This window comes from Pseudonaja textilis, chromosome 3, assembly GCF_049901715.1.
Source record: "Pseudonaja textilis isolate UNSWEBS1 chromosome 3, rPseTex1.2, whole genome shotgun sequence".
NCBI classification, from domain to species: domain Eukaryota; kingdom Metazoa; phylum Chordata; class Lepidosauria; order Squamata; family Elapidae; genus Pseudonaja; species Pseudonaja textilis.
Genome location: NC_141992.1, coordinates 18,586,513 through 18,609,736, shown reverse-complemented (window position 1 = coordinate 18,609,736; position 23,224 = coordinate 18,586,513). Strand labels below are relative to the sequence as shown.

Sequence of the window (23,224 nt, the reverse complement as noted above, 5' to 3'; positions counted from 1 at the left end):
CCTGAGTAGTGCAAATGGATGTGGAGCCTTTTGAAACTGTTGAAAGGACTGTGCTGTAGACTAAAGATAGATGATGTCTTTTCCCTCCCCCCTCTGTCTTTCAATTTTGACCCACTTTCAAAGCAGCCAAACTCTTGGACTTTGCTGTCTTCAAAAGACTGGCCTGTGTCTTTTAAATGCAGATGGACTGCTGAATCTTGTCCTGATGGGTTTGTTCTCCTATTTCATTTCCCATCATCCAGCCAGAGCTGAAGAAGCTTTTTGGATGAGAAGTGAAACATCTTCAAATAAAAACCAGAAAGTCCAGTTGCCCTTGACAAATCTTTGGGACAACCATGGTCTGAATGACTGAGAAACTCCATAAACCATTCTCATCAGATATAACTATTTTACCCTTTATTATTTCCAAACCTTGTGATTCTGACACACCTTTATTCCAAGGGCCTCAAAATAGAATAGATTTATTTAATATTCCCACCCTAAACCATCATTTTACTTTAAAGTAGTACACATTGAGAATGTTTGTGTTAACAGACTGATATGAAATTGGTCAGTAAACCTTAAAGCTGATTTAAGATAAGTTTGGTCTCTCTATACCTGATCCTTAGAGATATATAGTATATAGTGCAGTAAGACATAATATTTTATTCATTTACATTTATATTCAATTAGAGCAGTGCATGAACCCAGTCTTTCATCATTTGTAAACCAATTTATTGTGTGCTGCAATACAATCTATTAACCAACTATGGTTTATTCAATAACATCATGGCAAAAGCAATTGTGTAAATACAGTACATAAAACAGGCCTGATCCTTTGATAATTAGACTAGACTAATTCTTGAACAATCTCCATTATCAACAGCATTGTCTGTTAAATATTAGAAATCTATTGTTTTTTGAGGTCTACTATTTTCTAAGTTTTTAGTCTCTCCTCTCTCTCTCTCTGTGTGTGTGTGTTATGCAATTAAAATTTTTGTGACAGACAGATCAATGGGTATTGTGATGGTTTAAAGTTACTCCTCTGCAATCCAAGATAATCCTACCAAATGTATAAGCACACCACAAATTTTGAGTGGATTGAAATCCAAAACTTCTAATTACTACTGAATTAGCAGCCAAAATACTCAAATGTGAATTTCATTCTAATATACAATTTCACTAGGGCCCTTTACAAATAAACTGCCCAGATTTCCCAAATGCAGTGCAAGAGAATTTCAGGAAGTTGAACATATGTGTTGTGTGGGGTTTTTTTTTCTCTTCAAATCAATGTGAAGTTAAGCCCCTTAAAATCAAATCACTGCTTTCAAAATAATATCTCAAACATTTTTACAAGGGGAGATGACAATTATATTAAAAGGGTGTATGTGTAAAGTCCCAAAATTAAGCAGCCTTAATGCCTTTCTCACACATTTCTCATAAATCCTTTAGAGGCAGGAGCTAAACTTTTTATGTAGAGGTAAAACTTCAGTATATCGAATCAGAATAGAGCTGGAAGGGACCTTCCTGCTCAAGCAGGAAATCCTATATCATTTCAGACAAATGACTGCCCAGTCTCTTCTTTAAAATCTCAAGGGATCAAGCACCCTCAACTTCTGAAGGCAAGCTTTATCACAGACTATTGACAACTGAGACTATACTGTAATTCAACTTATTTTTGCAGGAGTGAACTTTGTATTTACAACATTTATATTCTATTATCTGCATGAATTCAGATTTTAAAAATATGTGTAATATACTTTAGTACCCAGAGAAATAAAGATACGGGTCTCTCTAGCAGCTGCCATCAATCTCTCTTCCAAAAGGACAAGCAAATTACATGTCTTTTAAAAAATTACACCGTCAAAATAATTTTGGCAGGCTTTTTTTTTAAAAAAAAAGCTGAGATTTTCAAGAAGCTGAATTATATGTTCAATGCTTTTCAGAACTATGGCAGATATCCACATGTATCTCCTTAAAATGACAAACTTACTGGGGGAATTTAATTCCAATATGAAACTTGTAAAGGACATCGGCAACAGATAGCAGGGAAAACAATGGTGAAAAACTTTTTTTTTCTGTGCTAGACTTTTAGACAATGTGAAATTGTGCAGCTATGATTTTTTTTTAATGGCATGGCTTTAAAATTATCATATTATGTGCACTTTTTTAAAAAAAAAACTAACTATTCTGATAACAAAGAAAATAATATTCATTCTATGTTAAATAACATTTCAAACATAACATTTTATTTTACTCAGACTTAAAGAATCTCTTGTTTTTCAAAATAGCGCTTATATCAGTAATTCTTCAGTATTTAGTTCCTGCTGTGTTCATGCATTTTGGTAAGCATCAGCCTTAATAACAGAGATAGGCAATCTAATCCTCTGAAAAAGTTTTGGACTTCAACCCCTATCAGCCTCCACCAAGAGAGATGATGACAGGCAATTGTGGAAGTGATACTGAAAAAAATATATGCAGGGGAATGGATTGCTTAATTCTGATTAATAGTTATTTTCCTTTCTCATCATATTGACCATTTGTCATTGAAGAATTGTTAGACGTTGATACAAACCACTCCTGCCTCCCCCAAATCATACAATTCTACTTTCTACCCCCCATTTTGAGGGTAAAGGATAGGGCTTCATCCTGAATGTCACTAAATTTGTATATAGCCGTCTACCTCCTTCTCTTTTTAATATTTTAAAGTCGATTCACTGCTGCTGAGTTTTGGGAAGCTGGGGATCACAATTCTAGATGCTTCCAAAAAAAAAAAAAAGTCATATGCTATACAAGCCTATCAGTTTAGATTTTAGATATACATTCTATTTTTAGGTATTTTGCTTACTAAGCATTGGAGAATATGGAGCAATTCATGCAAATAAGAGGCCAGGCTGAGAAAGCCAATGTTTCTGAAACCCCAAATTATACTGATCCTTTTAAATTGTGGGGCTGTGGACTGCATTTCAATAGACGAGTGGGACATCACATAAATATGGAGCTGGGATAAAAACTTAAGTTTAATTATTTTTGTTTTTGTTTATTGGTGAACAACCCAAAACAAATTTGTGAGCAGTTGGTGGTTTTTTTTTAACATTCTTTACAAATTTACATATGCTGAAGATTCTCCTTTATGTAGTTTTCATTAAATAAATGTTCCCTCTGCTTTATATATTACTAATTTGGCTTGTTTTTGGACTTTTATGTTTATCCTGCATAACTTCAAATAAAACAATCAACTATGATAAAAGGTATTTTATAAGATACTATTGAAAAATATCAGTTTAACAAGGAAGGCAATAGTAATTTCTGTTTTTTTTTGTGTTTCAAAGTTTTAGGTAAATGGCAGGCCAAAGTACAGCAAGATTTTGCCATTTCTTTTCAGTTTCCTAATCTAGCCTAAAGTCAAGTTCCTTTCAAATTATTCTCAATTCCTGATATTTGCAAATACAACATTGAATCTTTTGAAATAGAGATTTATTACTCTTACTTCCCTACATAGAAGGATGTTTTATGCTACAATATAATTATATACTCAGAGGTCATCCTAGAAGCTGCTCATATCAGATCCCCAAAACTGTTCTTGCATTTCTATTATATATTTTCATCTGCTATCTATTTGGTAAAATTTTGGAAAAAAGAAGAAATGGTGTGTGTGTGTGTGTGTGTGTGTGTGTGTGTAAACAGAATGCCTTATAAAATTCAGTTTTGTGAAACTGAATCCTGTTGGATATTGAAGATTGAAAATAATTAGATTTATTCTTCAGTTCTATAAATGAGAATTGTTTTGATACAAAAAGCTACTTTATACATTTTGAAAAATTGAAGAGCCTGGAAATTTCAACCACAAAAACATTGGAAAGCTACCTACTTCACAATTTCATTTAATGTAATCTCCTTTCAGAGCTGCTAGATGTCCACATTGCTTTAAAAGGAACATTACAGCCTTCTATACAGAACAAACTGCATTTCCATTGCTTAATTTTGACCTTACATCCCTAAGATTTGACCAGGCACTGCAATATCTCAAACTTCCCAACTGAAACTTGAGACTTGAAATATTTGCTTTAGGCTGCAAACAATATGAAATGGGAGATGGCAAACCTATGGCACTCTAGTTATTGCTGAACTACAATTCCCAGGATTCCTCAGCTATGATCATGCTAGTTGTGACTGATGTGCATATTCAGCAATATCTATGGGGCAGACAGGCAACTAGCAAGGCCTGCTTTGCTCTTCATATCTTTTTAAGCAATGCTGAAAAATCTCCAGAACTCATTCTGGATCCTAATTCAGAGTCATTCTAAAGGGCTTGACTAGATATCCAACCTTCCTGTAAAGATGAAGAGATACCGGCATTCTCATAGAAACTAACTTCTTTGTTCAAAGAAATTTCTTTTCTTTCTTCCTTTTGTCCTAGCATTTATTAGCAGCTTTCCCTTGCTTTTCACCATACCAACAACCAACACTACTCATGTTAGAGAATAATTCCTCAAAAACAACACCCTTGTCTCTTCTAAAAAGGAGGCTTAGAAGTAGAATGGAGTTTTACACAGCAGCCATACACCCTTTCTGCAATCAATGTGGCCTTTTGAAGAACCAAAAGTGTGAATGGCATCTACACCTCATTAATGGCTAATCTTCAGCTCACAATGAAGTACCATTATACTTATATTTTGATCCCAGAATGTACTACAGAACATTTGCAAATATGCCAATTCTCAATAGTATGATTTGTTCAGCTTATAAAACACCTATTTTACATCTCTCTCTTTTCTCCAGAAAAACAACCAGTGATATCACAGGAATGTGAATCTTTTAAGCTTCCATTTTTCTAAAAAAAGAAAACAGCAGTAAATACAACATTGATATTGATGTCCATGTATATACTGTACAGATAACATAGATTTGCTGTACTGCAGAGTTTAGTTACTAAAACACAGTTCTAACAGCAACTAGGTATTATTTATAAAAATCTAACCTAAATGTATTATTATAATGTGGTTCCTTGTTTATATCCTAGTGTCCCACCCATTATGGTTTATGGTATGTGACTAAGCCACTATGACCTGTTTAGCAAACCATGTTTAAAACACCCAGTTTATCATTTACACATAAAACAAGCCAATCTTTTCCTTCAGTTCATTACAAAAGCTGGTACCATGCCACTAAGAAACCATACCAGATTTTCTGTCCATATTCAAAATTGAAATTCTATCAAATTAGGCACCTCCTAAAAAGGTATACTTGGAATTTTACTCCCATTAGATTTCTGTATATGAGTAACAATACCTAAAAATATTTGCAAAAAAAAAAATTAAAGAACATGCTAACTTTCAAACTGTTTTAGTTGCATTTTTATTTTGAATAATTATTTTAGTAACATTTAGAACAATTTGTTTCTTATGTAGCTGTTACTAAAGAAACAATTATTTCCTTTTATAAGGTATATATTGTTTTTATAATCTAATGTCAGATAGCATATATGTTCATGTCTATATAATACAGATATTAAATATACATGAATACAAAATAAAGTTAAAATAATTGTAATAGACTCTATTTTCTCTCACTTTCTGAAGGAAGTGTAAAAGTGGCTCTAGTTAGGTGAATTGCTATTTGCTTTTTAGTTGTAATCTACTCTTTCTGTAGTGCTTATTTTGAATATACTCAATTTCCATAAATTCATAGTGGTACTGTCAATATGCCAATATCTTTTAAAAGGTTAACATTTAATCAGTCAAAAATATTGGATAAGCAGAATTTCAAAGAGATAATTTTTAAGTCTTTATAACTGTTACTTTCACAAAAGTTGCATAGCTCATTCTAGCTTCAGAACGATTTCCAGAAAAACTAGTCTTACCACTAAGCTACAATATAAATTTATCATTATAAGCACAAAATTTAAAATCAACGTGAGCCACATACTACTGAGAAAACTTTTATATTTAGTCTGAATGTACATATCCCAGCTGTCCTAAGAAAAGGATAAAAGCCATGGAGAATAGAAAAATCTAGATCTAAACTTAGAAAACCTGGTCAGATTGTTTCTTTTGCACATAATATTTTGAGATTGCATGGACATTTCCGCTCATAAGTTTCAGAATAGTAGTGATATTATTAAACAGATTGTATTAGCCTAAAATTCAATCACAGTAATCAATATTCACTCAATTTACTCCTCTATTGGCAATTTTTAGATACCAAGAAAGGAAATATCTAAATGCTCAAGAATTCATCTTTATTTTCTTTCACATTATTCTAGAAGCCATGCTTTGGAGCCAGTGTCAAAAATGAGTATAAAAGTCTATAATATCTGTACCAAGTTCTCAAACGGATGTGAAACAACTGTCATTCTTAATTAACTGTGTCCTTGTACTTTTACCAATTTGATTCTTCTAATAAGGAACCAGTCCTCTTGGTTTCAATCAAGTTCAAATTACAGTTGATAAATTTTTCCAAAACTATTTTTAAACAGGAGTTTTCTTTGAATAATCAGAAAATTTCCATTCAGGCTTAACTATGAATTGGTCACCTTTTGTTCTCAAATTAGATATATTTAAGTGTTGTAACTGTATTGTTGTTCTTGGAATCTATGATATATATACATTTTTGGTCCCATGGTTTACAATATCCTCCCTTCCCTACCCTCAAAGGATATAATCTTGTCTCTGCCAACGGATGCCTCAGACAATGTGTGTTCAAGTTCATGAAAGTTTATAACACAAATATACTAATTTTGTAGAGGTGTCACAAATGAGTCACATACTGAATACATGACTCATACATATGAATGCAATCACATGCATAATGTCTTCCAATATCAAATGTATATTTGCCTAAATGCCAGAACGACAAATAAATTAATTTCTTCTACTAGAAAAATTACCTCCATTTAAATTAATTCAACCAAAACAGTACTATGGACTGGCCTTGCCTGATCATATTTTTAATATTCTACTAAGATCTGAAGGAAGGTAAGTATTTGCCATATTCAGAGTCTGGAAAGAGAGGAAGAAATATTTCTTATAGAACAGCCTTCTCATTGCATGGTGGAGTATTTTTGTAATGGATGACTGTTGCAAAACTAGCTTGAAGTAAGCGTTCAGGGACCTGCAACTGGGAAGAGAATGCCCAAATCCCACTAAATCTGAGCTATTCCTGGATATTATTGCCTTTCCTTTCTACATCTTTCATATACATCAGTCTCTTACAAATACCTGCCACTGAACAGTTGGAATATTTTTATGGCCCCAACAAACATTACAATAAAATGTATCCCAAAGTTGGAAGGACATAAGCATTGGAAGTTCTTCAAGATGGAAATTCCAGAATATACCCAGTGATCCTCTCCTGAGCCATTTTCCTTTCTGCCATTTTTTTTTATATTTTCCTTTTTGGGGATATATAGATTAGCTTTCCAATGTTTGCCACAGAACAGGATAACATAAAATGTGCTGTCCATGAAGACATAAAAGGCGTACTGTTAATCTATTTCAATTCAAAGATAAAAGATTTTAATAGCCTGATTAGAAGAATATCCATTTAAATTTGTTTCAAGTTTATCACTTGGCAATACTGATATACAAAATGGAGGAGGAAAAGAGGCAATAGGATGAAGACAGTTTCCAATTTCGAATGCTGAGTCATATGCCCACCTGTATTCTGACTTTAAAGAAAAATTTTGAGTTCAAGTTCTTCTGAAACTTGAACGGTAAAGCAACTTAATGCATAATTTAATTTAATGATAATCCATTTGGATTGCAACTAAAAAAAGTTTAAGTACTTAAAAAGGATTTGTATTAAAATACTCAAGTCAATTTTCTTTTTGTAAATTATGCTACGCATATCTTAGTATCCTGAAGCTTTTAGGATATCCAGAAGCTGGCAATTTCAATCTCTTTCTAAAGTGTGCATAATACTGCAACAGGATATCCTATATGAATTCTACAACTATTTAGCCAATAATGAGTTATTTGCTAGGATCTTATCTTAGGTAAAAGAAAGAAAGAAAGAAAGAAAGATAGATAGATAGATAGATAGATAGATAGATAGATAGATAGATAGATGGACAGACAGACAGACAGACAGAAATATGCACGAAGTTGTATTTATAAATTAAAAATGCAGCTGGGCAAAAACTATAGAGGATAAGCAATACTACAGTATTGAATGTAACAATATACATATTTGTATACATATTCAGATGAATTAAAGCCCTGAATAATTTTCAAAATGAAACTTGAAAAACAAGCTTATCAGGTAAAAGGTTTTGGATTATTCCTCGACCCTTTAGATTAGAATTTCCCTAAACAGTGTATTTCTTTGCGTGATACATCCCCCAAATTCAATTATCAAGTAATCCATTTAGATATATCATGCAGTTCTGTTTTAAACTTGGTCTGGCAGACAACAGAATAGTTTTACTAAAAGCCAAAAAGGGAATTTGTTGCTGGAATATATAGGGTATTAAATTCAGGAAATGCATCACCTGTTTTATGTGTTTTCAAAGTTGCCTGAATATATTAGCTGATATTTTTAAACTTAGTAAATCTTTTATTTAAAAAAAACTACTCAAAGATTTACTTAAAAACTGGTCAAGCCAAAAACCACACCTAATCATATGGAGCATAGCTCATCCAGGATCCTCTACTCAAATGAAAAATTATCTGAAAAGCTGGTAGGAATTTCTACCATAAGTGAATTCAAAATTCATGCATAGAAATAGGACTATGTAGTCCAACTTTTAAATTGAAGAAACTTGTAGGTTCACAAATAAAAAGTGCTTCCCAACAGAATTTTCCTCTGAATGAAAACATAGCTTGTCTTGATATCTGCAGGTACAACTTGAGTTAAAACAGTTTCAAGAAATTGTCATCCATTATCTAAATAAATACTAAGGCTATAGCTAAAATTTCATGTAGGTGACTCCAGTTACCCAAGCATACACAACAGAGCAATAGTACATATTTTTGACCAAATAATCTATTTTAATTTTCTTCTTTCTCTATCTTGCAGGATACTTATATGCCCCTTTTGAATACCAAATATTTTCTTTTAGACCATGTAATTACAGTCATCTGGGTTTAAGTAGCATATAAAGCATACTTCATTAAACAATCAAGAACACAATATTTTCAATTATCCTTGATAACAAGGTTAAAAGGCAATTTCCCCTGTTTTCCCTCACTTTTATAGCTGCCGTATGTCCAAATATATTTAAACAGTTCTTTCCAAATAGTGTTCTCCAAGGTATGGACTTCATCTCCCATAATCCTTAAGTGAGATTAAGGCTGCATTTGAGGATCACGTGAAAATATATTGCAACCACTTTGGTTCTGTTCCAAACCTTTTCTAGCTTCCTTCATGACACCTACATAACATATTCAACAAACAAGCAAAGTCATAAAAGGACTCATCTGCATTTGAAAGTCGATAGTTCAGCATAACATAACAGTTGATGAGTCCTACAAATCTAGAGTTAGGGAGAAGCAATAAAGCAGTTGTTCGCTGTTATCCAACACCTCTCCCAGATTAAGTAAGTGGAACAAAATTCCATTTTTTAAAATAATACCAATCCCATGCTGATTTTTTTAGTGCTGATTTTTATGCCTACTCCTCATTCACTAACTACAACAATTTATTTAAAATCAAACTAGAAAATGCATTCTTTAATAGCACTATATAGTGTTTTAGATAAAGTTGTGGCCTAGAAGACTCAAGTTATATTCCAACCTCAACCATATAAGATCATAGACTGATTTTGGGCTAGTCACTCTTTTTCAGCTGAGTCCACTTCACAACACTGTTGTTATGAAGATTATATACGTCATTTTGTGCTCCTAAACAAAAAATAGGTTATTCATCTCATGTATAAATTCAAGACAATTATTCTAAACCCTCAATATATTCAGTTGTGTTAATTGCTATAGAATAGTGCTGCATTAACAGGCCTTGATTACAAATTAAATTATTTTTACATTTGGCTTCTTACTTTGACTATTGACAATTTTTAAATTATTGTGACTAGTCAAATAGGCTATAAAATTATCTGGGTTAAAGTGAAGGAGCAGATGATTTATCTAATACACTGTAATTGCTTCTTAAGGAGCTGAATAACACTATGAGCATGTATATTTATATAGTGGAAAATAATTAATTCCACTTACAATCTACCTCAACGCAAACAAGAATATTCTTGGCTTCATCTAATGATGCTAACTGAAAACTATTAATATGGTTGATGTGAACCCTTCACCAGCTAAACAACAAAAAGTTTATGCTCTTGGAAATCTTAATTGTTGGACAAAATGAGATCCTTTAACTTTACTGAAAACAAAGCAAAAAGCAAGAATTCTCTAACTGCTTATCAACTGTAATACTAACTTGGAGGACAACCACATGTGGCCTTATATTAGAAAGAAGATAAAAATAGAAGTGTTGCTAGCTCACTAACTTTGAACAAGAAAACCTCAATTTACAATAGTTATGCCACTTTTACACATAGTTCTACAGACTGCACATCCCATTTTTAAAATCCAAAACTTCTATTAAGTACATAGTAACAAAAATAAAGCAATAATGACAGGCTTTAGTTTCCCAATTCAAATCAGCATTCATAAATCTCTGAAACATCATCTCTCCCCACTCCCAAATATTATTTTATTCTTGATTCTCAATTGCTGGAGGCTTGCACAAGATTCAAGTGTCATTAAAAATGCTAAAAAGTATTCATTATGAATAATTATCTTTGGTGCCAAAGGCGTAGCAAATGTAATTATGTGAAGCAAAAGACAAGAAGGACCAACTGTATTGGACTCCTGATGTTCTAATCAGGCAAAGAGAAAATAAAGGAAGGTCTGAAGCCCATAATGACAGCCCTGCTGTGGGAAAAACTGTGCTCAAACTGCAAAGGATGACATGAGATAAATAACTGGTCATCAGCTACAGTTATTTAATCTTCCTGAATCTCTGTGGAAGCAACTAAATTCAAAGGTCAAGCTTCTTTTTCAAACTTACCTAAAGATAGCAAAACTGGTCATTTTCAACTCTAGATTATAAAAAGGGAAGGAAGGAGGGAGAAGTCATTCCCTCCTACAAGAATTAGCAATATGGGTTTTGATTTTGTGGCATGCATTATATTCTTCTATATTATAAGTATATAAAAGCAAGTTCTTTTCTTCCAGATTTTTTAAAAATAAAGTCATGTTACTACTTCCTCAACTAATAGAGCTTACTGACACTGACTGTTTCACATAGTTATCATAATATTGAAAGCCAAATAAGGTCTGCAATCCTCTTTTCTATTCCTCCCCCCTCCCCTTGGGCAGGAAATTAATAATATGAATTTTCATTATTCCTGAACATACTATTTGAGAGTATGCCACACCAAAAGAAAAAGCACTTACTTTCAAGTAACATTATTACTGTGGGATAAAGAAATAAAGTATACTTCTCACTTTGATCTTATACTTGTAAGAAAGAGATTAATCCTGAAACAATGCCATTCTACAGATGGATACAGGATCTAACAACAAGTAATGCATAAAATGGTTTGGAAAAGTTTGATAAAGAACCCAAGATGAAACAAACCAGTGTAAGAGAAGTAATGAAGTATACCTCCTTTTTCAAGCCCATATATCCCCACCCCCATCCCTTTCCATTCGTCACCAAAACAAAGGAGATATTTCAACCCATCCATAGCTCTCCATCTGGAATCTAATGCAATTTCCATTAAAGAAGCTAGTAGCCATTTCCTTAAAATCCCCATGAATACTAGCTTTTCTTTGAAATTTCACCTTTTAGATCACAACTTTGTAAATAATATTTAATTAAAATAGACCCCCCCCAGATAATACTTCATCCACTTTAACATGGATTAGCATAAAGAATTAACTGTTTAAAAGACGTGCATATATCCACAAAAAATTACAATCTCCAGCATTTATGGGTTATTACAAAACTGTTTACATCACACCTTTGAAGGAATTCTTACATTATATATACCAGAGACTGAATTTAGGGAGGTGGGGATATTTAATGTCTTTAATTCCTCTAAAATGACATGTTTTTTTTTAAAAAAAGTAACTCAAATTAAGAATCTTTTTTCAAAGGGACTATTCTATATAGCTATTTAGCTCTAAGAGAATTTTCAAAGAAACATATACCCAAAATAAGATTTGTTTCTAAGCAAGAATCATCAGCTGCCATTAAAACCACACCTTAAAAAGTTCCTACAATACAGCAGAGAAGCAAGTACAAACTAGTGGTGGCTCTTTTCAAATAAAATAGCAGTAAACTTAAAGAGTTAGCAAGATTTGATATTTGAACATGAGTTTTTTTTTTAATTAAAAGGATAAAATGCATGCCATCAAATTTTTAAAAGGCTCTAAATACAAATGTTTTGTTTTGCCTTTTTAAAAAACATAAGTGGAGTCAAACAACCTTTCACAGGAATATAAATATTTAACATTTAAACCTGACAACACAACACTAAAAGATAAAATGCCTTCCTGCTAAGCGCAATAGTGCCTCAGAACTGGAAGGCAGCTGTTGTTCCCTCGGCCTTCTCTTTTGTTGCACCTAATCTCATGTCAAGTCATTCAACCAGTTCCAAAGAGATGAAGACATAATTGAATCAACCTCATACAAAAAAAACTGTTCTTAAATAGCAATATGGAGACATTAATTATTCTATACAAGCCAACAACAGTATTTTTCTTCCTCCATCTCCCATCAAAACACACATACACATACACAAAACGCCCTTGTATAAATACATGCATGTACAGACAATGAAACTGAAAACAACTCTCAGATTTGGCAAAGACACTAAATAGTCAGCTCAATCAAAAGGCTATAGGAATAGATCCTTAACAGCAGTTTTTGTAATGCAATAACATAACTTGAAATAAAGCTTCAGGAGCCCAATCCAATTTCAAGAAAACCAGGATAATTCTCACTTCCCATTCACAAGCAGCTAAGTATTATTAGTAATTAATAGGAGTCATATTGAATTATCGAGTTGAATGAAGTTCACATTTAAGAAGTTACAGATGACCTATTACAAGCTGGCATTTCAACTGCAGATCTTAAATACTGACTCATCAATTCACATAAAAATAGAAGAGGGAAATCAAACTCCACCCACTTTCCCTCCCCCACCTTTAAAGAAAGCAGTTTAACCTACTTATCTGAGCCATTTCTTCTTGCCCAAGAAAACATCTAATTATGAGCAATCCTCCCTTATTTAAAATGGGTTTTGAAACATCCAGGCGACAAGAAGACCCCAGAATTTAGGCAAAAAATATTTTCAAGCTCTTGTAAGCAGGATGCTCAAGGTACCTTTGCAGATACCAAAATCAAGCTCTCACCTGCCAACAGAATGTAAACAGTGGTCAGCAAGTTAATGCTTGATATGTTAGTTGGCTGGAAGGCCTTTTATTTCGTAGCCTCCCTGATTGTATCAAGTCAGCTTTTCAAGGCCTAATACTGTGAAGAATGATATGAGTCCTCCCACCACCCCCCTTCACATTTTCGAAAGTGTGTTATTTCCTTCTTCTCCTTCACATTATAGAAACTTCCCTTTTCACATTCTTCTGTAAAAAGAAGCCTGTCTACAGGCTTAAGTTCCTTTTTTTCCCCTTTTCACTCTGTACTATATTCCTCCTGCTCAAATAACACCTTCCCTATTGGAAATGCTGTAAATTGTAAAGGTTCCAAGGTCAATTCAGAAAGGGCATTTTAAAAAAGGGATAGGAAACTAATTTCCTCCCCCTCCTCCTTTTGACAACAGAGCTTCCAGCAAAGAAAAAACCCAAACTATCTGCAAATTTAGATGGAAACAAGTTAGACCGACAATTTTCCTATAGCTCTTACTTCAAAAACTCTTAAACTTCAATCCAGATACTATACTCACCAGGGGATTCACATGGGGGGGGGGGGATAGGGAGCAGGGACTTATGGGATTGCATATCGAAAGGCTGCTTTTGGCGACCAATTTCTGCAAGTCAAATAAACAAAAAACAAGCGCACCCCAAATGAAGACGCAATCAATTAAGAAATTAATGCAACCCTCCCTGTAGGGAAAGGTATCAACATATGGAAGTGAAATCACTCCGTCAGGCTTTGTGAATTGTTATTTTCCTCCTCTCCCGGCAGAGCTATTGTTAAAGGAGCCAACTAGTTTATTTTTAAAAGTGCAAGGAGAGGAGGAAGGTGTTATTTTTTACAATGATCTCTATAATCGTCAATAAAAAAAAAACACACCACGGGAGCAGATTCAATTCCGCCCAGGAAACCCTGAAAACGAAACTGACAAAATGGATCAATAAACTTCTCATTAGCAAATCTGCCCCCCCGGCCCCCCCATCTGTGCCAAACACACTACAAATCTTGCTTCCAGGAACATCTCTGAGTCACAAAGAGGTCCTCCCTTTCCCTTCTTCCCTCCCCTCCCCCATTCGAGATTAAACATACTGAATATTGAAAACAAAATACCTATATAGAAATGTAGTAGAAGTTTCACCAACATTGACTGGGAGAAGGCAGGGAAGGGAGAGAGAGAATTGAGAGGCAGAAGTAAGCGAGGCAAAATCGTTTCTTTTTTTAAAAAAAAAATCACGAAACAGTAAGAAGTTTAGAGGAAGCAGAGGAGCTAAATGTTTGTCTTCCCCATCTATCTTTCTACCTCCCTTCCCTGCCTCGCTTTGCAGGAAGGTGGAAAAAAATAAGAAGAAATGCAGGGTCATAAAGAGAGCTTTTTAAAGGGTAGTTATTTTATAATATTAAATGCCTTTACCTTTATGATTCTCCGCTGCCAAGTGGCTGTGGTAGTGGCTGGTAGTAGTGGAAGATAAAACTGACACAACAGGAGTTGCTGCGTTTGAATGAGAAAGAAGAGAGGAAGGAGGGATTCAGAAGGAGGGAGGGAAAGAGGGAGGCGGCTATTGGGAGTTTTTGAGGCTGGTTCGTGAGACAAGCAAAGACACACGCACACACATACACACAAACGGGATACACACCTGATCCTTTTGGTTTCATTCTCCAGATGCCATGGGGGGGCGAGGAAAAGGGGTTTAGCAGGAAAGGGAAAAAGGAAGACAATGCAGAGAATCTGAGCTGCTCTACCACACAATGATAATCCAGCTGGGCAGCATCCTTGGCAAAATTAGAAAGCAACATTTGGCTATGTTTGTACCCATCCCTGCCCCCCCCCCCCTTTATGGGGGGGAAGACTGTGTTTCTTGCATTTGTTTTACATAAATGGACAGATCCTGTAGGTATAAACGGTCTGTGAAGCAATTGCTCAAGGTGGTTTATAAAAGTAATCTGCGAATACACAGGAACATATAAAACGCATACTCTGTAAATGCCTTGGGGCGGGGACCTATTTTTTATACACGCACACCACACATATAATATGTAAAGTTCTATTAGTTAGTCATAATAATTTATATATAAGTGAATTATATTCATGTCATGTTTATCTTGGCATGATATTCACGGCCTTTTAAGCCGCCTTAGAAATTCCTCCTCCTCAGGGACTCTTCAGGAGGAAGCCCCGCTACAATGCACAGGACTTATTCCCCACGCGGGCTTGCATCTTTCGTGGAGCCGTTCCTCTTCGGCAGTTTCACCCACTCTTGAGTAGGGGGATTATCACCCGCCGCGCGCCCCATCCTGGACCCCCCCACCCCACGAATTGCTCAGGCTGCTGCGTCCCCTTCCTTTGTTTTATAAGGGGAAGGGCTGAACCTCCGGAGAGTCACCCTGCAACGGGGGATGGGGGGAAGGGTGCCCCCCCACCCGATCTCAGCATAGCTCTCTTTTCAGGTTGGGGGGTCTTCCACTGCCCCCCCTTGCTTTAGGGGCACCCAGGAAGCCCTGCGCCATTGGAGAGGGTAACCTGTCGTTAGGGCGACGGGAGGCTCTCTGGGAGCCTCCTGGGACTTCCCACCAAGGAGAAGCCGGCGTTAGCTTGGCCAGTCTGTCCTCCTCTACCCTCGCGCCCTCCCTGCCCAGCCGGGCTCCTCCCCGCGCCCCAGCCGTGGTCAGAAGGCGGGAAACGGAACGAGCCCCGCGGCGCTGAAGATATTGGCCCATCCTTCTTAGACGCGCGTGGTGGTGGCTCAGTCCCGTGGGGTGGGAAGGGGTTGGCGCCAAGAGTGCCGAAGTTTGCCGTGGGGATTGCAGCACTCAAGAGATGCATTTTGCGGGAGGAGGAAGTTTAGAAGGGCGGGGGGTGTGAACCGTTCCTGGGTCAGGACTCTGCCAGGGTTGCTTCGCCCTGTTGTTTGCTGCACCACGTGGAGAAGGGAGACGTGGAAAAGGGATAAGGAGGGGCAGGAAAGCGGGAGCGTTTCAGCAAAACAAAAATAAAAAAGCCCGGGCTTTCAGCTTGAGGAAAGACTTAGGCTGGGGAGATACGGGGGTGGGGGGTGTCTAGTCATGCATATGGATGGGGCTTTTCCCCACGTACACATTTGCCTTATCGCCAGCATTGCTCCCCGTGGTGTCCGTGGGATTGTTTTATGTAGAGGCTGGAAGAAATGATGGTAAACTTACCTAAGGGCATCCTTAACAATGGATAGGAAATCTGCTAGAGACGGCTTTTGAGCATTCTTACGTGTTAAGAAGACTGAACGCCAGTGCTAAACTGTTTAAATAGGTTGCATTATGCAGATCGGCCTTGCAACAATCCTGTGAAATTGCAGAATAAATAGTTATACTGGCAACTGGTATCTGAAAAGACTGAGGTGGAATTTAAACCCACTTAACCTCTAATTCTGTATGGAGATACTGAACTGTGAACAATTAGAATAAGGCAAAACTTTATGTAAGATTAACTGTAGACAAGATTAATCTGTAATTGATTTGACTTTTCCTATCAGCCTTACATGAAAGGCTGTTCTCTAGTCTTTTTTCATATGCTGAATACTAAGATAGCTTATACAAAAAAACGATGACTCTGAGGCATTAATCTTTTACACATTTTCCAAGGATAAAATCAGTAGGCCCTGCTTTTGATTAATGTAAATATAGAATTGTTTTAATGAATATACTTTTATTTTGATTATGTACCATCAAGCTGTTTTTACCCCTATCAACCACATATTTTCTTTTACTTTACTGTAATTTTACTTTTATTTTGCCTTTATTTTAGAAAAAGAAGGATGAGCAAAACAATTTCAATAAAGGATAACCATGTAACACTGAAAGCATTCATACTTAATCTACAAATAGGAGCAATTAGTTCATAAATGCAAATAGCATCAGGTCAACCCTGAGTAACTGGAATCCTATTAGCAATTTTATATATTTTTTATCCTGCCTTTATTCTTATTTTTACAAATAAGAAAATGAACCTATTCTTTCTCCAACAGCCCTGTGAGGAAGGTTGAGCTGAGAGAATGACTAGCCCAAAGTCACCCATTTGGCTTTTATTCCTAAAGTGGGACTAGAACTCACTTTCCTGGTGCCATAATCACTAGATTAAACTGACCTCTTCAATTTAGTTAATTATTTCTATCCCACCTTTAGTGTTTTACAGGTAACGCAAGGCAATGAACATATCCAATATGCTTTCCTCCTCCTGGTTTCCCTTCCACAATAACCCTGTGAAGTGGATTGAGAGAAACTATGACTGGCCCAATCATGAATATATATTTATTGAAGCAGTGGCATTTTAAACCAGGGTTTTCAGTTCTAATTCAACAGCCTAACTCCATGCTTATAATTAGTCCTTGACTTACAACAACACCTGGGACTTTCCACTGCTCACGGTTTAACTGAGCTGCGTCTGGTTTAATGACCCCCCCCTTTTTTTTGCTAAGGTTTTAAGCAAGCCACTGGTTGCTAAGTGAATCATGTAAATTTGTCTTTCCCCATTGGCATTGTCATAAAAGCTCAGGGATGGTTGGGAAAAGGCAATCATATGACCTCAGGACACTGCAACTATTTTAAATACATTTGACTTAAAACAGTTCATTTAGTGATAGTTCAAAGTTACGATGACACTGAAAAAAGTGACTTAGAACCATTTTTCACACGACCTTTGCAACATCCTTATGATCATGTGATCAAAATTCTTGGCAACTGGTTCATTCTTATGACCGCTCCTGTGTCCCAAGGTCATGTGATCGATCACCTTTTATAACCTGAATAAGCGAAGTCAATGGGGAAACCAGATTTACTTACCCACTGCAGTGATTCACTTAACTGTGGGAAGAAAAGTCATAAAGTAGAGCAAACTCAATAACAGAAATTTTGGGTTCAATTGTAGTCATACGTTGAGGACTATACATGCCGGATATCAGGTGCCTGAATTTTTATCATGTGACCGCAAAGTTATAAATGCGATGACCAGTTGTAATTAACAAGTAAATGGTTGTAAATTGAAACCTGTATTAATACTAAAATGGGGAGTGTGTTAGATTTTGAGAATGAGTAATACCACCTCTGTATATAAAATGTCTGTGTTTACCCAATTCGATTGAGTCAACTATGCATCAGACATTGCATAAATGGCCTGCATCATACACAAGACTAAAATGTGATTTCTACTTTGATATCAAATGTATTACACAAACTCAGCCACTCATACCCTCCCTCTAATAATAAAGTGTACTCTTCTTTTACATAGATAGCAGAGTTTGGTTATAAAGGAAAAAATAGCAAACAGAAAATGAAGATTTGGCTTTCCACTCAGATAGACTTGAGCAGAATGAGGTGCTCCTCTTAGAATAGCAATAGCACTTAGACTTATATACTGCTTCATAGTGTTTTACAACCCTCTCTTAAGCAGTTTACAGAATCAGCATATTGCCCCCAACACTCTGGGTGTTGTGGTTAGCAGGCAGCAGGTACGGACAGCTGAGGAGAGCGAGGACTCAGATGAGGGGCCAGGACCATTAGGGAGTGGACTGCTGCCTTCAGAGATTGTGGGGGCTGGCAACAGTGATGACGAGGTTCCCAAGGAGCCTGTGCCAAGTGTGCATGCATGCAGGATTGCTCATGGGAAAGAGCAGTTACAACAGCATGGGCGACTCGGGGGTAAGGCTGCAAGGTAATGGCTCCTCCTTCAAGAAGATAAAAATCAGCTGTGAAACTAACCTTTGCAGAAGGCAAAGACATTTTGAAACCACAGCCTCATGGACATTCCAGTATCCAGTATGAGTTTGTATTTGAACATTTTTGTCTTGCAAAGTATTTCTTGTCTGTTATCTTTTGGCAAGCCTCACACAGTTTGGCAAGGCTTGTGCTTATTACAGCTAATCATTTTGTAAAAGTATTACAAGGTTTTTGTTCCTTTTGGATTGTGTTTGATTTGTCAGAACACTGCGTCTTCATTTTACCAACCTCAGAAGGCTGAGTCAACCTTGAGTCTAATGAGATTCGAACTGCCAAATTGCAGGCAGCTGATAGCAGAGATAGCCTGCAGTACTGTATTCTAACCATTGCGCCACCATGGCTCAGAAGTATCTCTTGGTGGGTTATAACAGAATAAACACAAAAGCTTGTGCTGAATACAAAGGTACTACAGTATTGAGAGGAAGGGGAATGAAATAACAGAGAACCTAGTCAATAAAACCATCATTTTGTATCCCATAATAGCAATGGACAACAAAAGAGAAAGAAACTATAGGTGAGGGTGGAGATTGCCAATGTATTACACAGTTATGGTAGGTAATGATGATAAACCAGGATTCAGATAGCAACAGATAAATTATTCTACCATCAATTAGCCATCCTCATTTTTGCAACCCAGATCTGCTAGCCCTAGCCACTGTACTTAGTATATGAAAAGGGAGGCAATATCTCTGGGAATCCAAATTACCCAAATGTTGCTTGAAATAGGGCCAATAAGCAACACTTGAACCACAAATATGTTCTTGGAGAACTCTTTTAAAATGTTGTGCATGCATGGTTAAATCTTTTCTTTCAATACAAAAGTGGCAATAATGAATCCTGTTTCTTCTATTTGATTTTGGCATATTTCAAGCAAATAATTGCACAAAATAACACCATGTGGTCCTTTAAATCTGAAAAAAAGGGAACTGATCTGTTTTGAATAGTCATTTTAGTTAGTAAGAACTAGGCAAAAGATTGCTAAGAAAACAATTATATGATGGAAGACCTAGTACATAATTACTTCTCATTTTTTGTCATGCTTGTAAGAGTATAATAATATTTATTTAGAACATATGAACACTTTCTCATATGTTATGGGGGGGAGGGGGGTTAAGCCAGAATGTTCTTGATAACTGGGTAGCCCGGGCACTAAAACTACATGAGATGGGAGATGTTTTGTATAGGTAGTTGGATAATGCAATAAAGTGATAGTATAATTAGAGATATAACCTGGTGGGCATTTATTCTAAGCTGTCCCCTTTTCCTTCAGTAATGCCTTATGTACATTTTAAAAATCATTTCTATTTATTAGAAGCCAAAGAAGTCGAAAGCAGACTCCAGATAATGGAGATGCGAATGCTCCGATGGTCGGTAGGCCTCACCCTACTCGATCGCGTCAGGAACGAAGAAGTGCGTAGACGGTTCAACGTCGTGCCCATCCCCACGGTCATGAGGCAGTCCCGGCTACGATGGTTCGGCCACGTGAGCCGCGCCAAGGAAGAATCCATCATCAAATCTGTAATGAAGGTGACTGTCGGAGGAGCGAGACCGCGTGGTAGACCTAAACAACGCTGGATGGACACGATCAAGGCCGATCTAGAGATCGCGAAGGCAGACCCGACACACGTGGCAGACAGAGAGGTGTGGAAGCAGTACTCAAGGACATTAGCGGACCTCGCCCGAGCGCGAGACAAACGCTGAAGAAAAAGAAGAAGAAGAAGAAGAAGCCAACTGAGAGAAAAAATAATTATAAATCATACACAGGTAAGAGATAACAGTGCATCTTTTGTACATACAGGTATTTCTATGGTATCAGCTATAATTTGAGCCTTGGATTTGTAATAAGAGAAGCTATCAATTCATGGTTTATAATCTCCATAGAAACTGCAGAATTTTAAGAGTTTGTCTTAAATAGGTCTTAAACATTTGTTCAGCAACCTTTGGAGCTCAACTTGGTGAACTCTGCAGATTAATGTATCTAAATTAAATCTCCAAAAACAATGTATTTTAATTTCTCAAAATGCAATGTAAGTGAAACATTTACTGATATGGTTTCTAGGAATTTTCAGAGAGACAAAATGGAGAGATTAAATTGTGATCAAACTCCTATGGAAAAACTGATTCACCAAGGACAGGCTAAATGCATTGTCTGTAAGTTGAATTCTCTTACTTTTTACCTTTTCAGTAGCTGTAGGAAATCTATTTTAATATTGCACATGTTCTGTTCTGAAAAATGAGGGTAAGGATACTGATCTTGCAAAAAAAAAAATTAAAAATCCACAAAGACTTAAGATGACAGGTGTCTTCCACTCAAAGATACGTTACTGTCATTGAGAGTCCTCACTGTTCTTGGTTCATGCATTCTTTAGTTCCTTTGCTTGAATAGTGAAAAGTTGTGCTCAACTTTAGCGCTTAATGATTTCCCCATAAAAAAATAATTTCAGCCATTAATTTCTGTGGGACCAAAGAAAAAGTTTTCTTTACTCATTTAATATGGCCCACAGGATTCCACAAGCACTAAATTGTAGCCTCGCTCTTTCATTTTCCTATTTTTGTTCTGCATTTTGCTTCTCAGCAGGGTTTCTTCTAGGTACATGTCCTTTTTTGTTCGTATTGAAAACCAGCTAGATAAGATAGAAAAGCCCTTATATTTTCATAGACAAATGAAGAATTTATTCTTTTTACTAATACATTGGCAGAGCAACTGCCATTGTGCCCAGTGAAGGTAGAACAGTGTGCTCAGAAAAATGATTGTGATCAGTGCAACAATTTATGTTTGGGTTATTTTAAGCTGATTAAAAAAAAATTAAAATGATGGTCAATCTTCTAATCGTAGACAGTTTTCCAAAACTATTACATTAAAAAATAATTTGCTTTAAATCAAATCACAAGCTAAATACTATAATCTGTGTTTTCCAAAGATCTTTAGTATGTATTTGAAAAAATTATATTCTGTTTCCTTCAAAAACAGAACACATATATTTGTCATTTCTAGAAGGGAGTGCTTGATGTAATTGTGAAGTTACTATTCAACACACACTTATTTCATAATGACTGGGCAATACTGTGGAAGGAATAGAGAATAAAAATGGAATGGAATGGAGAATTTTAAAAGGTTTAACTTTTTTTTTCTTTGCAAACTATGTGAAAAACAGCACAATTGTTGCGAAGAGGAAGTTCCTACATACACTTATAAATCAAGTTTTATGCCAAAAGCATCTTACTATCGTGCATATAAAAGTGAGAAGTTACAATAAGAAACTAAGATTGAACAGCATCTTCCCTATACTGTGTTCTAAATTGGGATTTCTCAATCTTGATGACTCTTAAGATGTGTGGACTTCAACTCACAGAAATCTTTGTCAATGCTGTCTATGGAATTCTGGGTTTTGAAGTTCACACATCTTAAAGTTGTTGAGGCTGAGAAAAACTGTCTTAAATGAAAGAGAGAATCTATGGGCTTTGGGATGAAGAACTATTCTAAACATAATTTCCACTTTGCAGTTCATTCAAACTGGTTAGAAATATAATTACAGATAGTTCCTTGACTTATGACCACAATTGAGCCCACAATTTATGTTGCTAAGTGAGAAATTTGTAAAGTGAGTTTTGGCCCATTTTATGACTTTTCTTGCCAGGTTTGTTAAATGAATCATTTTTTAAATTAATAGCACAATTAAGTGAACCTGGTTTCCCCATTGACTTAGCAGAAGGTCACAAATGAGGATCACATGACCCTGGAATTCTGCAACCGTCGTAAGTATGAGCCACTTGTCAAGCCTCTGAATATAAATAGCATGACCATGGGGATGCTACAATGGTCATAATTGTGAAACACGGTCATAAGTCACTTTCAGTTCCATTGTACCATCAAATGGTCACTAAACAAACTATTGTAAGTCAAGGATTACCTGTACCGTGTGTTTTCTTTCCTGTCAGTTTGGGGATGCTCAGATTATGAAGCATGCGTGCATAAGCGCACCAGTCGTGCCTACCATCCCTGTCCTATTGTTTCTTTTTATTTTTCTTATACGTATCCATCTCATGTATTCATAACTATGTTTATACTTATACCTATTATCTTGTAAGCAATTGACAAATCAAACAAATAAAT

At 36.0% G+C, this 23,224-nt stretch overlaps 1 protein-coding gene across 1 annotated transcript in view; it reads right to left on the bottom strand.

The window, feature by feature from the left end:
- Positions 1–14,891, bottom strand: part of ZNF217 (zinc finger protein 217) — a 31,012-nt gene extending 16,121 nt beyond the window's left edge. Inside the window, exon 1 of the mRNA XM_026697477.2 lies at positions 14,780–14,891. The gene's annotated coding sequence lies outside the window, so the exon portion shown is untranslated. The remainder of the gene's footprint in view (positions 1–14,779) is intronic.
- Positions 14,892–23,224: the final 8,333 nt, after the last annotated feature.